Below are 15,149 nucleotides of genomic sequence, written 5' to 3' on the forward strand. Positions count from 1 at the left end.
TTTTAAGAGTAATGAGACTGCATAATGATGTAAGATCTTTAGAACAAGATGTTTTTTGCTTTAAAGTCTAATTATCTGCAAAGGGGATACAAAGAACAACAGATAGATGCTTGCATAACTGAGCTGAAGTTGGAGAGAAAAGCTAGGGGTAGACCATTTCTTTTGGACTCAGTTGAAGTTGAAGAGACAGGTTAATCAACAGACTCAACCACCAAAATAAACAGATGAAGGTATCACTTAGATATTCCAGTGATCTTAGTGTCGTCGTGAAATTATTAAGAAGAGCTGAAATAATTTACAACATGTGATGAGTTAAAAGATGTCACTAAAGAGGTACCAAGATTTTCCTTTAGGAATAACTTCTCATTAAAAAGGTAACTTTGTTATAAGAAGCTTATAGGAAGCACTCTGTTTCACCAGTATTGGACTCGACATCAAGGGACTTTTCCTTGCAGTCGATGTAACGCATGTCGCTTTATACATTCAGGTTTTACATATACCCAGTTTTGGGATGTTCTATAGAATGTGCTTTTTTGCAGGTTCAGAAAAAAAATGTGAAAAAAGACAAAATGATCACTGTCCACACAGATAGAAAGTTAAGCGCTTTCTTTCATTTTAATCGCAACAAACTTCTTCAGAACTAACCAGTAAATCAATTAGTCAGGTTCATTCAGTTCCAGAGTGGCTATATTTGCACTCTTAAGACAATGAAATGTGTGGACAGGCAGACAAAACCTGGATATTTTGGAAAATCAGAATTCTTATGTTGTGTGGGATATTTTCAAGTTATTACTTTAGATTTGAACCTTTGAAGTTTTGGAAGATATTGATTGCTTTAGTGATGACTTTAAAATTTACTTAGTGTGATTGAACGTGTTTACTGTGTTTTTCAGTGGTCTGGGTTTTTTTTAAGTGAAGATGTGCTTTTTTTCAAAGAAACCATTATTTTTTTTTTAATTTCTCAAGAAAAGTAAACATAGACAAATGTAATAGTAATACAATATAATGATAAAATAATGAAATTACAAATGAAAACTAGATTTAAACTATGTACAATACATGCAAAGGCCTGAAAACAAAAGATGATAATGTTATGGTTCAATTAATTCATTGCAAAGTCTTTAATTTTCCTCCATTAGAATTTTTTACATATAAGAGGCATAATTCAGTTGGTAAATGTCAATAAGAGATATTAGTTTTGTACAAGGATTATTAATAAAATAATTGTGATTAATTTTTTGCTCTTTAACTTTAGTCTCTCTGTGTGCTGTTTCTTTAAAGAAGGAAAGAGAGCCTTTGAAATATGGCAATGTAGATATTCTCCAATTCTTGGTAATATATTTCCTTGCTATCAGAAGAATTGTCCATAACAGAATAAAAAACAACTGTTTTTAGATCACCTCTCTCATTTACATTAAATAAAATTAAAAACATGGGTAATGAAAAAGTCTTCAGAAAATAAAGCTTTTAAGACATTAAAAGCCTGGAAGGCTTATTAGACCAGGTGCAAGAGTGTTGAAATAACATTTTAGGTCTGTTTCGCTGGTCAAGTGGTTTATTTTATTTATTTTATTGGTGGTCTGTATATAGCTTTTAAGAAATTGTCTCTCTTAGACCAAAATGAGCTCAAAGTTGAAGAATACATGCAACAAATCAGCTTTACATTCATGTAAACATTGCAAACACACTATATTATTACTTCCATTAAAATCTGTATTTTATTTGGAGATAAAAAAGCTGTGTGTAAACATTTCCAAGTGAATATATGCCAGTAATGAGACCAAAAATTATGCTTGACAGATGATATCCTAGATTTATTTTGAGAAGTAAAATAGGAGGCATGACCTAAATTAATATGATTCCAGAACTTAGAATTTGATTTTGTTTTATATTTTATAAAAGTTTTATAATGCTTAAAAATAAGTTATCAAAAATAAGGATCATCTTTATTAACTGAAGCCTATCTTCAAATGAAATCTTGTTCATTTAGAAATATGATTTATTATATTTATATCATAATTAACATATATTTCATCTATAGACAATAACAATATAATATCTAAATATTCAAGTGAGGAGATTTGATTTTTATGTATTTGAGTTTTTTCTTATTTTATAATACAAAATTATATTTGTATTGATAAACTAAGAGACTAGAAATAGACTGAAATTGTTTTATAGTAGATTCCAGTTCAAGAAAAGTTCATCTTGAAGTTGGAAGTGGCAACAAAATATCATCTGTAAACAGCATAAACATGGAGGAGTAGCTATATGAAATATCTGTACCACTAATGCTTGGACATGTTTGAATTAAAGTATGAAAAGCTTCAATGGTTAAAGCGAATGTAATTGGAGAAATCCGGCCATCTTATTTTTACCCGTAGTCAGAGGAATAAATACTGAAATAAGGGGACCAATTTTAATGCATACAGCATTATTTGTATAAATATTCTTTAAAAGCGAGGTGAAACTTTTAAGAAAATCAAATAGATCTAAAATTTTGAATACATAATTCCAGTTGAGGGAGTCAAATGTTTTTTTCAAAATCTGGCTAATAAAGCTTCTTTCTCTTTTTCTGTTCAGAAATTATAAATTTGTCTAATATTATCATGTGGTTGTATTTGATATATAAAATCAGTTTGATCAGAATTATTTGAGCTATACATTCTTTTATTCTGTCAGGAATGACAGATATGAAAATATTATAACCAGTGTTTAAAAGTGAAATAGGTCTATAAGAAGAGCAGAGGTTTGACTTTTTATTTTCATTTAATATTGGTGCAGTTAGAGATTATTTCCAATAAGGTAAAATATCATCCTGAGATTGTTGAAAAAAATTTTAATGAAAAAAGATGAGACACGTGGAAGAAAAAGTTTATATATTTCTATTATCCCTTCTGTGTCTAGAGATTTGTTGGATTTTTTTTTCTTAATTGTATCTGCAATTTCTTTGTAGGAAATGTGCTTATGTAAATCTTTTTTTTTTTTTTTTAATTTGGTAGGATATTCTTAATATTGATTATTAAGGTTTAGTATTGGAGTTATAGTTTCAGAATTAGAATTCAAATTTTGAGATGTGTAATGAAATCTAAAAGTGTTGAGAATTTCCGATGTCTGAGTTGTGCTTGTTGTTAATTTCATGTCTAATTTCCAAAATATTAATTTTTAATTGCATCTAGACTCTTTTGGCAAGATTATGCATGTGTTTAGAAGATAAAGAATAGGAGGTAAATGTCTGTCTCTTTAATGCTAGATAATATTTATGAGATACAATATTATGCTATTATTATTTAAAGCTTCTATTAGGTTCATAGGTTGGTACTAGGCTATTGTCCCTAAGGCCTATGCAAACCTAGCCATAACAATTCCCTGGAAATATTTCCCACAATATTTACTTCTCTGGGCCCCTGTCTAGCAGGGTGACTGACATAATCCCTTGGGTGAGTTTCCTATTTCCCATCCAATCATCAAGGTTCCTTTTGAAGAGGGCCAATGAGATACTCTGCTTGACATGTATGGGCAGTCTATTCCAGAGTATGGGGAGTCTCTGGGTCAGGAACCTATCCCTCCAGCATGTTTTGTTCATTGTGATAAGGTTTAGATCCCTGGAGCATGTGGCTCTGAGGGATTGGGATTTTTTTTAAGTGGAGCATGTCCAACAGCTCAGGGTTTGACAGGGCCTTGTATGTTAAGCAGAGATCACCTCTGAGTAGACGATATGCCACAGAGTATAGCTGGAGTTTTTTTTAGATGGTCAGCATATGACATCTGCTTTAGGCCTGTGATTGTTTTAGTGAGGTATTTCTGTGGCCTTCCCATCTGTTGCAGATGTCTTGTGAGGTACATACCAAATGGGGCATTGTACTCTATAATGGGTCTAATGAGGGATGAGTACAGTGGGACAATGACCTCCTTTTTTCTAGATGAAAATCCCTTAGTGATGAGGTGTGTCACGTAGAAGGATTTCCTGACTGTTGTGGTGATGTGGTTATCGAAAGTGAGACCACTGTCCACTTGTGTCCCTAAGTCTCTAATTAAACTTTCGATGTTTAGTGTCCTACCACCTATGTGGTAGTTCATGGGTACATGTTTTTTTTTCCAAAGGGGATAACTATACATTTCTTGGCATTAAGCTTGAGCCCATGGCTCTGGCACCAGGCATTTGTTTCTGTAAAGCCCTTTTGTAGAATATCCACATCATTTGGGGATTCAATAATGGCTCCCAGTTTGCAGTCTCTGCAAACTTTGTTAGCCAGAGTCCCTTAGTGTTGGCCTGTACTTCAGAGAAGTAGATGCCAAACAAGAGTGGTCCCAGGACTGAACCCTGAGGTACTCCACTTGTCACTTGTCTGGAGCTGGATTTGGAGTCGGCTACTTTTACAGTCTGGGTTCTGTCAGTAAGCTAGTTGGCAACCCATCGAGTGACGTAGGGATTTATGCCCAGCTTAGTAAGTTTATCTATGATTCCAGAGTGGGGGATGGTGTCAAAGGCCTTGGTGAGGTCCAGATAGGCTGTGTGGACCGCCTTACCCTCGTCCACAGCTCTGGAGACTGATTCGAAGAAGTCAATCAGATTCAGGACACAAGATCGGCCCTTCACAAACCCAAACTGGGTGGGGTCCAGTGTCTGGAGGTTGCCAATGTCTTTGTTTATAAGTTCCATGATAATGCGTTCCCTGCCCTTGCAGATCAGGCTTGTCAGACTGATGGGATGGTAGTTCCTAGGATCCAAGGCGGATCCTCCCTTGTGGAGTGGGATAACTGTAGCTGTGCACCACTCAGTGGGCACAAAACCTGAGGTGAGGCTACGATAAAACATGACACTTAGGTGGGGTGCCAGTTCATTTTGTAGTTCATGTAATACACAGCCTGGGACATCATCTGTTCCCATGGATGTTGTATTCTTAGCTTTGGAGAGTGCTGTTTCTACCTGTGTGGCTGTGATTATCGGAATTTGGCAATCTTTTGGTATTGAGATGGGCCCTTCAGGGGGTGAGAAGGGAGTGAAGTTGGCACTAAATCGATCTGCCAGGATATTGGCAATATCCTTGGGATCAGTATATTTAATGCCATTTTGTTGTAGCTCAGAGCAGATCTGAGCACTGCCATTTAGATTCTAGACATAACTATAGAATGCCTTGTGGTTGTCTTTGGAATCTTTGGCAATTTTATTTTCATAACTAGCTTTTGAGGATTTTATGAGGAATCTCAGCTTCTTACTGAGGCTGGTGAGGGAGTTTTTTGTATCCTGGGATTTTCCTCTTTTCTGCAACAGTTTCTTCCTTCTGTTGTATAGTTTGTTTATAGCAGGGGACCATCAGATTGGCTTCCTTTTTTTGGAGAAGAGCATCTTGGTTCTATTTGGGATGGCACGATTCATGCACGAGTGGATGTGCTCATACAGTGCCTTAGTGTAGGATTCTGCAGTCGAACTTCCAGATCCCGTCTGCGTGGGTGTTGTGAAGTTTATCACTTCTGACTTCAGTAGCATGAAGTTGGCTTTGGAGAAGTTTTTTAAGGAGGTTTCCTTACTGGGGGGTGGGGGTGGGATGTGGATGTCAAGGGTGATTTGCTTATGGTTAGACCTGACCAATGAAGGGGTGACCACAGGTGTGGAGCATCTATCTCCCATGTTGGTAATGACCAGGTCTAGGATATTGGAGCCCCTGGTGGGACAATGGATTAGTTGATCCAGGGCGTTGGAATTTATGAATTCCAAGAACCGTTAGGAAAAGGAGTTGTTACCCGAGAAGTTTTCCCAGTTAATGGCAGGGTAATTGAAATCACCCAGTATTAGGGTGTTTGGTTGTATCTTAATATTTTCCAGTATGTTTAGGAAGGTGTAGTGAGAATCTTGGGGTATGGTGGGGGATCTGTAGCAAGCTACAATTTGGATTGCAGTTCTACCTAGTGTTAGTTGCACCTGGAGAATTTCAGATGCATTGTGTTGGGCAACTAGCCTGGAGGTGTGAATATCCTTGGAGAATATGGACACTCCTCCACCTTTAATGTTTCGTTCTTGGTTTTGTGGCCGAAAAGTGTGGTAAGAACTGTAGCCTGGTATTGCAGGGGTGCTCTATGGAGCCTTGAACCAGGTCTCAGTAACTGCATAGATATCGATGTTCTCCATTTTTAGGAGTGCCTCGAGAGAGTGCATTTTGAGGTTTAGACTTCTAGCATTAAGTAGCATTACCTTCAGATTTTGCATGCTTGTATCTGTTACCGTGGTGGTTTTATCCTTTGAACCTTGCCTAAAAAAGGCACTACAGGGGTGACAAGAGCTTTAGCCAGTAACCTGAATCCCAGGGGTGACAGGTGCAGACCATCTCTGGCAAAGCATCATGGTTTGTCGATCATGTCTTCCCAGGCAGACAAATACTGGATCCCCTTTGAATGACACCAGAAGCTTAGCCAAATGTTGAAGTCAATCATTTTGTCCTTATACTGTGGTATCATTCTGGGCGAAGGCAGGATGCTACTCAGAGCTAGGGTCATACCTGCCTGGGTCACATGATCCAAGAGCTCTTACATGTCTCTTTTCATGTAGTCCAGGGAGGTACATCTCAAGTCATTTACTCCAGCATGGACAATGACAGAGTCGTATTTGTACTTGTTGTGGAGTGACTTGAGTGCATGTGTTATGTGGCAGATCCTGGCACCCGACAGGCAGCTGACTGTAATTTTCTCCTTGTTCAGTCTGGTGAGTGGGACATCAGTGTGCCTGACTATAGAGTCACCTATGACTAAAGTGTTGGGCACATCGTCTTGCCTTAGGGGCTGTTGTTGGGTGGCACACTGGTGTTGTGAGCTATGTGTCACTTTGGTTGTGACTGGTGTGTGTTTGTGTTTCGGCTTCGGAGGTCCTTGTTGCTTGGGCAGGTTAATGTTAAGGGCCTCTGCATATGTGGGTTTAGTGCTGCTATGTGTGGGAGTTGATTGTGTGGGTTTTGAAGGGTTATGAGTTGCTAGAGGTGTAATGCAGGTATTAGCCTTCTCCTCTTGACTGTCTAGCACAGTCTTGACCGGAGAGAGTATTGCTTCCAGTTTGGCTGTGTAAGTGCATCTCTTGGAGGTTGCAGTGTTGGATGGTAGGAGGAGAGGACTGTCTGTGTACAAGAGGCAGTTGCCGCATTGCCCCAGTATGCCCATATTCACCAGGTGGACGGGAGAAATCACCGGAAGCTGACCCTTGGGCATGCCTGTTTAGGTGCTTTTTTTAAGGTTTAAGAGCTGTTTTCCCTTACCTTTGCAAGGTACTTTGCAATTGTAGGCTGTTTAGTGCCTATGATTAATTTCTCCTTATTGACAAGGAGAGCTGAGTGCTTGTATCAGTTTCAGGCTTCATAGTGCTTTCCAGCAGGTTCTAGAGCAAGTGTTATTTATTTTATATTAGATTCATTGTTTTTAATATTTTTTAGATTTGGGCACAAGAAGTTGATTCCAAAAATTTTGTAGATCTGAGTCTTATTCTATAATTTTATTTGTATGCCAATTAAGAATTTTGCCAAAAATGTAGGCTTTTAATAAATCCCAAATCATAACTATGTTAACATCAGCTGAATTATTAGATTCCAAGACACACATTTAGTTTTGAGACTAACCAAGGTTTAAACTCCTTGAGTTTAGTTATATATATACTGGAATTATAGTAAAAAATATAATCTTTTGAAGTTGGTTTGAAATTTTATTATAGGAGTATCATGATTAGAGATAGGACAAGGAATGGTGATAAAACTTGATATCTTTGAAATTATATTGTGTGGAACTAGTATTTGATTTATTGTGATCTCTGTACCATATTTATAATCCTGATAAGAAAAAAAGCAATGAGCAGGGGTCCTTCATATTGAATGTATCCTTTAAATTAAGAACTTATCTTCATTTTATAAGCATCTTTGCAGATGACATCAGTTTTAGCTCTCCTGATTAATAGTATCTGAATCTTCCAATATTCAAATGAAAGCTTCATCTCTAATTAGGCTGCCTTCATGTTTTTCAAGTATGAGGTCTATATCCTTCTAGGCAAGGCATTGTCCCATGTCTGGAAACAGTAATGATGCACTAAACTCCATAGTCTATTGTTAAACTTATAAACTATGAAGGTAAGTAGACTTTCTTGATCTTCGTATTTGTAAATAATTTATGGAACATATATATTTTTCTTCCATAGAATCATGACTCCTATTTTTTAGTTCTGAAAGAAGATTGATCTAGGAATGTATATCTACCTGCGCATCAAATATCCTTTCTGTATGGTTGAGTGTTTCTTGAAGTAAAATCACTTGTTGCTTTATCTAAACACAAATAAGGCTCAAGTCTGATCTTTATCTTGGATTATTTAAGCCATTAACATATAAAAATAATAAAGATAAATCAGCAAAATAATAATTTCATTATTTTTGGACCTTTACTAGATCTAGAAAGAAGAAACAACATGACATGGTAAGTCTGAAAATGTCTCTTACAGTTATAGAGCATAAAAATTAATAGATCAGGCCGTGAAAAAAAGAAGACAAACTGAATAAAATATGTAATAAAGTTGTAAATATAAATCGATTACAAACATGGAATTATCCAAATTCCTATATCAATAGAGGAATAAGAAAAACCTAACAGACTATCCACCACCACCCTACCAATCTATAAGAAGAAATAATAGTAAAAAGAACAAAACCTATCAGTTTAAGCACTGCAGTAAAATAGTTAATGGAGACATTGTAGATTTGATGAAAGTAGGCATAAAACATCATTATATCCTACAAAAAACAAATGCAAGCTTGTATAGATTTTAGCATTATATGAAGTATTTATGTTAATAGAAATAATAATACTATCCTAACAACAAATTGAATAAAGAAAACTGCTTTTAACAAATGAACACATTTATTCCAAAGACACAATAATAGTACACAAAATAGCTTAATGTTTGGAAATAAAAATATTATACAGTATAGGAGAATTTACTGATCTAAATAAAAGGACATATTAAGTAAAAAAAAACCTGAAACATGAAAGAAAAAAAAAACTGTTGTTCAACACAATGAGATTTAAATATCTACTTTGACAATAGAGGATTAGTAAAAGAAAATATTCTCTGCAATGAATATTTGAACAGTAAACATTGTAAATAACGTCTTTGATAAAAGCCGTTTCAATATTAGAAATTTAAGGCTTAAAAGTTACTGACAAGTACTAAAAAGAAGGTTGCGAGTTAAAAAGAAAACAAAGGATAATGCACTCAAAGTTTTTACTTAACTGTAGATTTACTGTTTTTACTGGAACTGGAAGATATGGAATCTGTTTTTTTTTTTTTCTTCATGTCAGTCCAAGCATTTTTGTCTGGCATTCTTTTCAGAGCAGGAGAAGACCAATCCACTTCCTCAGACATTGGTATAATTTATTTATTTTTTTATTTATTTTACATTTAACTGGGAAAGTATGACTTGGAACAAACCAATTTTCAGTGGAGGCCCATGGAAAAACGCTCCAGATGCATGTCTTTGTAACATGGAGGAAACCGGAGCACCTGGAGGAAACCCACATGAACACAATGAAGACATACAGACTCAACACAGAAGGCACCCCAGCTAAGAATCAAACTGGATGTTCTCTTGCTGTGAGGCAACAACGCTACTGCTGCACCATTTTTAACAAATGTGGCAGCTTCCTCCAGATTGTTAAAGATTTGTATTCCACTGGACAGATTTACTTTTATTTTTGCTGGAAAACTGTCTGAACTTTGAAGCCATTCTGTGTAAGAAATTTAACAAGAGGTGAACAAGATTTTCTAAGGTCTATTGTTTTAGAATAGTCATTAACAAATCTTATCAAATGCTGATTATATTTCAATGGTGCTTTCCTCCACACAGTACTAATTCTTTATTAATATAAGACAAAAACTTAATCAATATAGACCTCGGAGAAGAGGATGAAATAGGTTTACCTATGGCTCTGTGGGCTGTTTCTAAACCATAGGAAAAACCCTCCTGTAGATTTAATATTCTAGTATCCAAGCATTAAGAAATTAAATTAAGCCCTCATCTTCATTTTATTCTGGAAGACCAAAAATCCTTACAGCTTATGTTACAACTCCTTTCTCTATTTTCCAAATCATCCTCTTTGCTCAGAAGCCAAGTGTTTTGCTTTAATAAAATATCATTCTGAGATTCTTCTTATTTTAATCTTCCACCTATGTCATCCAAGGCATTCTCCGTGTTTAGAATCTTGGTTAGATGCTGCTGTTGCATTTCTTTGAAAATTTCAGTTTGTTTACAGTTTTCTATTAGATTCTCTAAGTTCTCTTAAAAATCATACATTTTCAAGGAAAGTTACTAGAGAGTAAATGTCACTAGTTGCATATCTTTCTTTAGTGAAGGGTCAGTATGGAACCGCTTTGAGTTACTCATCTTTATTCAGGAAGAAAGTCTCCAAGTAAAAGTAACAGGAAAAATGTTATGAAACTTCGTAAAATTTTAATATTTAGCAGACAGTACTATTATCAATCAAAAAGTAACAAAATAAAAAAAATAGTAATTATTTTCCTATTTTAAGAACTAATAATGCAGAGCTCTAGAAAGTTGCTGTCTTCACTTAGCCATCTTGGCTCCACCCCTAAAGATGTTATTTTTTGATGGTTGTTTTATGATGTCTGATTTTTTTTGATATTTGCATTCTCTGATTAGACATGCACTCTAACTCTATATCTGAATTGCAAAATCATGTATGTTTTCAGTTTTAGTACATGACATAGTTGCCTTTGCATTGTTCCTGCCATTTAGCTAGCTTTATGTATCCTACACTAACATAGCAGAATACGACTTCTACAGCCCTACATATTTCTGCCTCTGAATAAGGACTTATTTTCCTTGCATTTCCCTGTGTTCTGGACTGAGGTAATAAGTAGCACTTACCAGAGTTTTCCCTACATTACACATGAAGCTCTCTTCCATTCCAGTTCTACAGAACTAGTTTTGTATATTATGCAAAAGAAAATAAGGTGTTGCCTGATAGACTAAAATAATGTAATGCAAACAACACACTCATCCAACCAGCTGAGCATACAAAATTCCTTGGCGTGACAATCGACAACAAACTCAGATTTGACCAACACATAGCCATCACAATTAAGAAAGTTCACATCAAACTTGGCTCACTGTAGAAAAGCAAGCCATTCCTCACTGGCAATACCAGACTAGCCATATCCAGAACCTTCCTCCTATCTATGCTTCTATATGTTTTCCCACATTTACCAACTTAAAAAAAAATCAGACTTAACCAAATTGGAGACTTCCTATAAGAAAATAGCCTGCTTCGCAGCTAACCTTCCCTACCAAACCCAACATTATATTGCGCTACATATATGAAATTGGCTTGAGCTACCTAACCTTCTCCATCCCTAATATCACCTTCCAGACAGTTACCCATCCCTCAAAGAAATTGTTGTTCCCTCCCATGACCATGAAGTCTAAGATCTGCAGACAGAAACTTACTCACAGTAAACAAAGCTAACAACACTCATGATAAAGCCCTATTCTCAAATCAAATAGCCAAATTATAGAACTTTCTACTCCACCCCCTCCAAAACACACATGAATCTACCAATTACAAACTACTACTATTTGAGCATCTATCCAAAAACTGGCATTGCTCCTGCACCCAACCTGACTGACAAGATATCTATAACGCTCTCAACACCTTGTCCACTCCTTACCTCATTTTCTCTCTCGCATCAGTGTTTACTACTACTCAAAATTATATTTACATATATAAAGGAAATCTCATTTGTTTATAACTGTTATTTAATATGCACTCAGTACTAGTTTTATTTTTCTCACAGTGACCTTCACTGAAATCCATGTGTTTTTCTTTTTGAACCTGTGTCTACTAGAAAACTGTATTGAATACTACTTTGTATAGACTAACTAGATGATATGTATTCTGCATCTTGCTGTATGTATACTACTGTACTATTTAATTATTGTATTTTGCTTATATCTCTGTGGAGCATTTCTCCCCAGGCCTCTGCTGAAAATGAGTTTCGGGCCCCGGTTGGACTTTCTCAGTAAATAAAAAATAATAAAAAAATAAATATGTAGGAATGCAGCTTTCTTTTCCTGACTGTTACATTGTGAAAACTGCAATGTTCCATATACTTTCACTTTGGTATATATTGCAACCATGCTGCTTTGTTCATAAGTATATCCTTTGGGCACATTCTGATATTTGAACTTGAATTCCCAGAAACTCATATTTGTATGCCAAAAGTAATTAAATATGTACAGTGTTATGCTGTATGCACAGTAGAGTAAAATAATATAACAAATTTACTAGGGTGATATCACCTTCTTGCTTTTGTATCACAACAGGAAAGGATCTGGTGACCAGAACGCTTATCAATCTGAAGTAATATAAATAAATACCATAGGTACTATTGTCAGTACATACCCCCAGTAAGTTCCATTTTAGTTTCTAAATACTAGACATTTTCAGCAGGGTCTTCTTTCATCATCTAGCTTATACCAATAGTCAGAAAATAAACAGTCTTTGCAGTTTCTTTTCCACATGCCTAAGAAGGGATTCCTTTTTCTGTGGTGGTTATCCAAACTTCACTGTAACCTAAACTATAGACATCTTTTCACATCAGCTTTCAAATATGAAATAGTCAGATGTATAATATCCAACTTGACTTTTCTGTACATACTTCCAGAAAGTTCCTGAAGGCTCAGTATATAGATGAAGGACTATATAGTTACCATCAAAAGGCTAATTGGAAAGAAGCCACTTTTGCTTCCATGTCTAAGTGTGTGTGTGTGAATGTGTATGCGTGTATGTGCTTGAGGGCTTGCATTTATGCTCAGATATCTGTATATATTATATGCTGGAGTATACACCCAGAAATATGTTTTTGTATATAAACATGTGCATATACATGTGTGTATGTTTATGTCCATAAATTTGTGTCTGCCCATGCACCTAAATTTATGCACATATATTTGCCTGTGTACATTTGTATATACAGATCCCCCTTCAAAACATTGAAAGGTCATAACATCTAAGCCTTTAATAGAGGGTCTTTTGTCGGTCCTCACATAGTTCTTGTGCTCTCCCTGCTCTGTCTACGTAGCTGTCCAGGTGGCATGTAGTTAAGAGGCTGCAGTGGGTTTGCTGAAAAATGTCTTGTAAGAATAAAACAGTTAAGATAAGATTGCAGGTCGGAAGGTCCTAGTTAGCTACAAAATCACAGTGTGAAAAAAAGGGAATTTTTCAGAGCTTAACATGATACTGAATAGTGTGAAATGACAGATGAAGAAATAAGGACATCATAGTAGAAGCAAAAATAGCTCAAATTGCAGACAAGGTCACAGAGAACAAATTACAGCAGTTTGGGCACATGTGCAGAACAGCAAAATGCAATGTGGTAAAGAAGATTGGGGAAATAAAGCAAGATGAAACAATGTCATCCACAAAATGGTGGATGGCTTGAGTAAGAGGAAACCTGCAACAGTCAGGAATGACTGTCAAATAAGAGTGGCACTGAACTGATATAGATGATGAAAGCTGGCAACACTAATGGGGAAAAAGTGATTATTCACGATGATGATGAATGGGAAGTAATAGCTGCACCATGTCACCACAACTATTTAACTTTATTCAGTTTTATTAACAAATTGCAAAAAACTGCAGTTTATAATAGTGCGAAAAGAACAATGACAATTCATGTTTTAACAATGAAAAAGAAAAAGTGAAACAATTACATTGCTTTGTCATCTAATCTGAGTCACTGTTCTCAAAAAACCTGATAGGGGTATTCACCATGTCAAGTACTGGACGATTCTGTACCTGATAGCAAGAGATAATGGTCTGTTACAATTCTGGTTGCACAGCACTCCCTTAATTCCATTTCATAATGCCGTGGACTTTCAAAGAATACAACACCTATGAAATAGCCACTTACTTGTGTGTTATTTACTCTCTGGATGGACAGACAACCTAACTTAAAGAATTTTTTGGTAAATTATGAAGATGAACAATTACCTTTCATTTTTAATGCATATAGAGTTCAATACCAAGAGACTTTCTCAATGTGAATGACCTTTTATACTATGAGCAGACTGAGAGTAGGTGTTTTGGAATCTGCCCAAAGTGACAAGCCTGTTAATGTATATGTCATACACCAAAATAAGCCATTTATACTGAGATGGAGTAACAGCTAGAGAGATTAAAACAAAGTTAAGAAAAGCGTCAAATTGGAAAACCCCAGGGCCAGAACCTAACTTCTGGTTAAAAGTATTAACATCTTTAGCACAAAGATTTAGCCATGAGTAAGAAAATTTTTTACGCGCATCCAGAACAGACACCAACTTGGCTAACAACAGGCATGAACCTGCAAGCTACCATAAAAATTATAGAAAAAATAACTTGCCTTCCAACAAAGTATAAACTATACATGGGAATTGATGCTGACAGAATTTATAGAACAAAAGGGCAATAAAAGAAAGTCATATGGAACAAAGGATTATTTGTTGTTAAATAAAGTCATAGTGGACAACTGGAAAAAGGGGAAGAATCTAAGTATGGCATGGACTGACTACAAACAAACTGATAGTATCCCACCATTCATGGATAAAAGAGTGCTTAGAAATGTATAAGATACACCCCACACTGATCCATTACATTACAGTGACCATGAAACTGTGGCACACCACTTTGCAATTAAGCCATGATAAAGGACAAATAGTTATCCCAGGGATAAAAAAAAAAAATCAAAGGGGGATATTATAGGGTGAGACTCTGTCCCCATTACTATTCTGAATTGCCCTTAATCCATTAAGCTCTTTACTCAACAGTTTAGGCCACGGCTATAATCTGGCTCCTACAGAACAACAAAGTGCAAAGACTTCTCAACTTCTCTTCATCAATGATTTAAAACTGTATAGCTCATCAGATGAGAAACTGAAAGCACAACTGCAAGTTGTCAAACCTTTTTCAGATGATAAGAATGTCATTTGGCCTTGATAAATGTGCAAAAGCATTCTTTAAAGCAGGAAAACTGCAATGCCAGGAAAACATCAGTTTAGGGCAAGAATGTAATACAAAAGAACTTGAGCAAGGAGGAGTGTATAAATGTATGGGAACTGATGAAGTATCAA

This window comes from Protopterus annectens, chromosome 9.part0 (genome assembly GCF_019279795.1).
Source record: "Protopterus annectens isolate FY-2018-M chromosome 9.part0, PAN1.0, whole genome shotgun sequence".
Classification (NCBI taxonomy): domain Eukaryota; kingdom Metazoa; phylum Chordata; order Ceratodontiformes; family Protopteridae; genus Protopterus; species Protopterus annectens.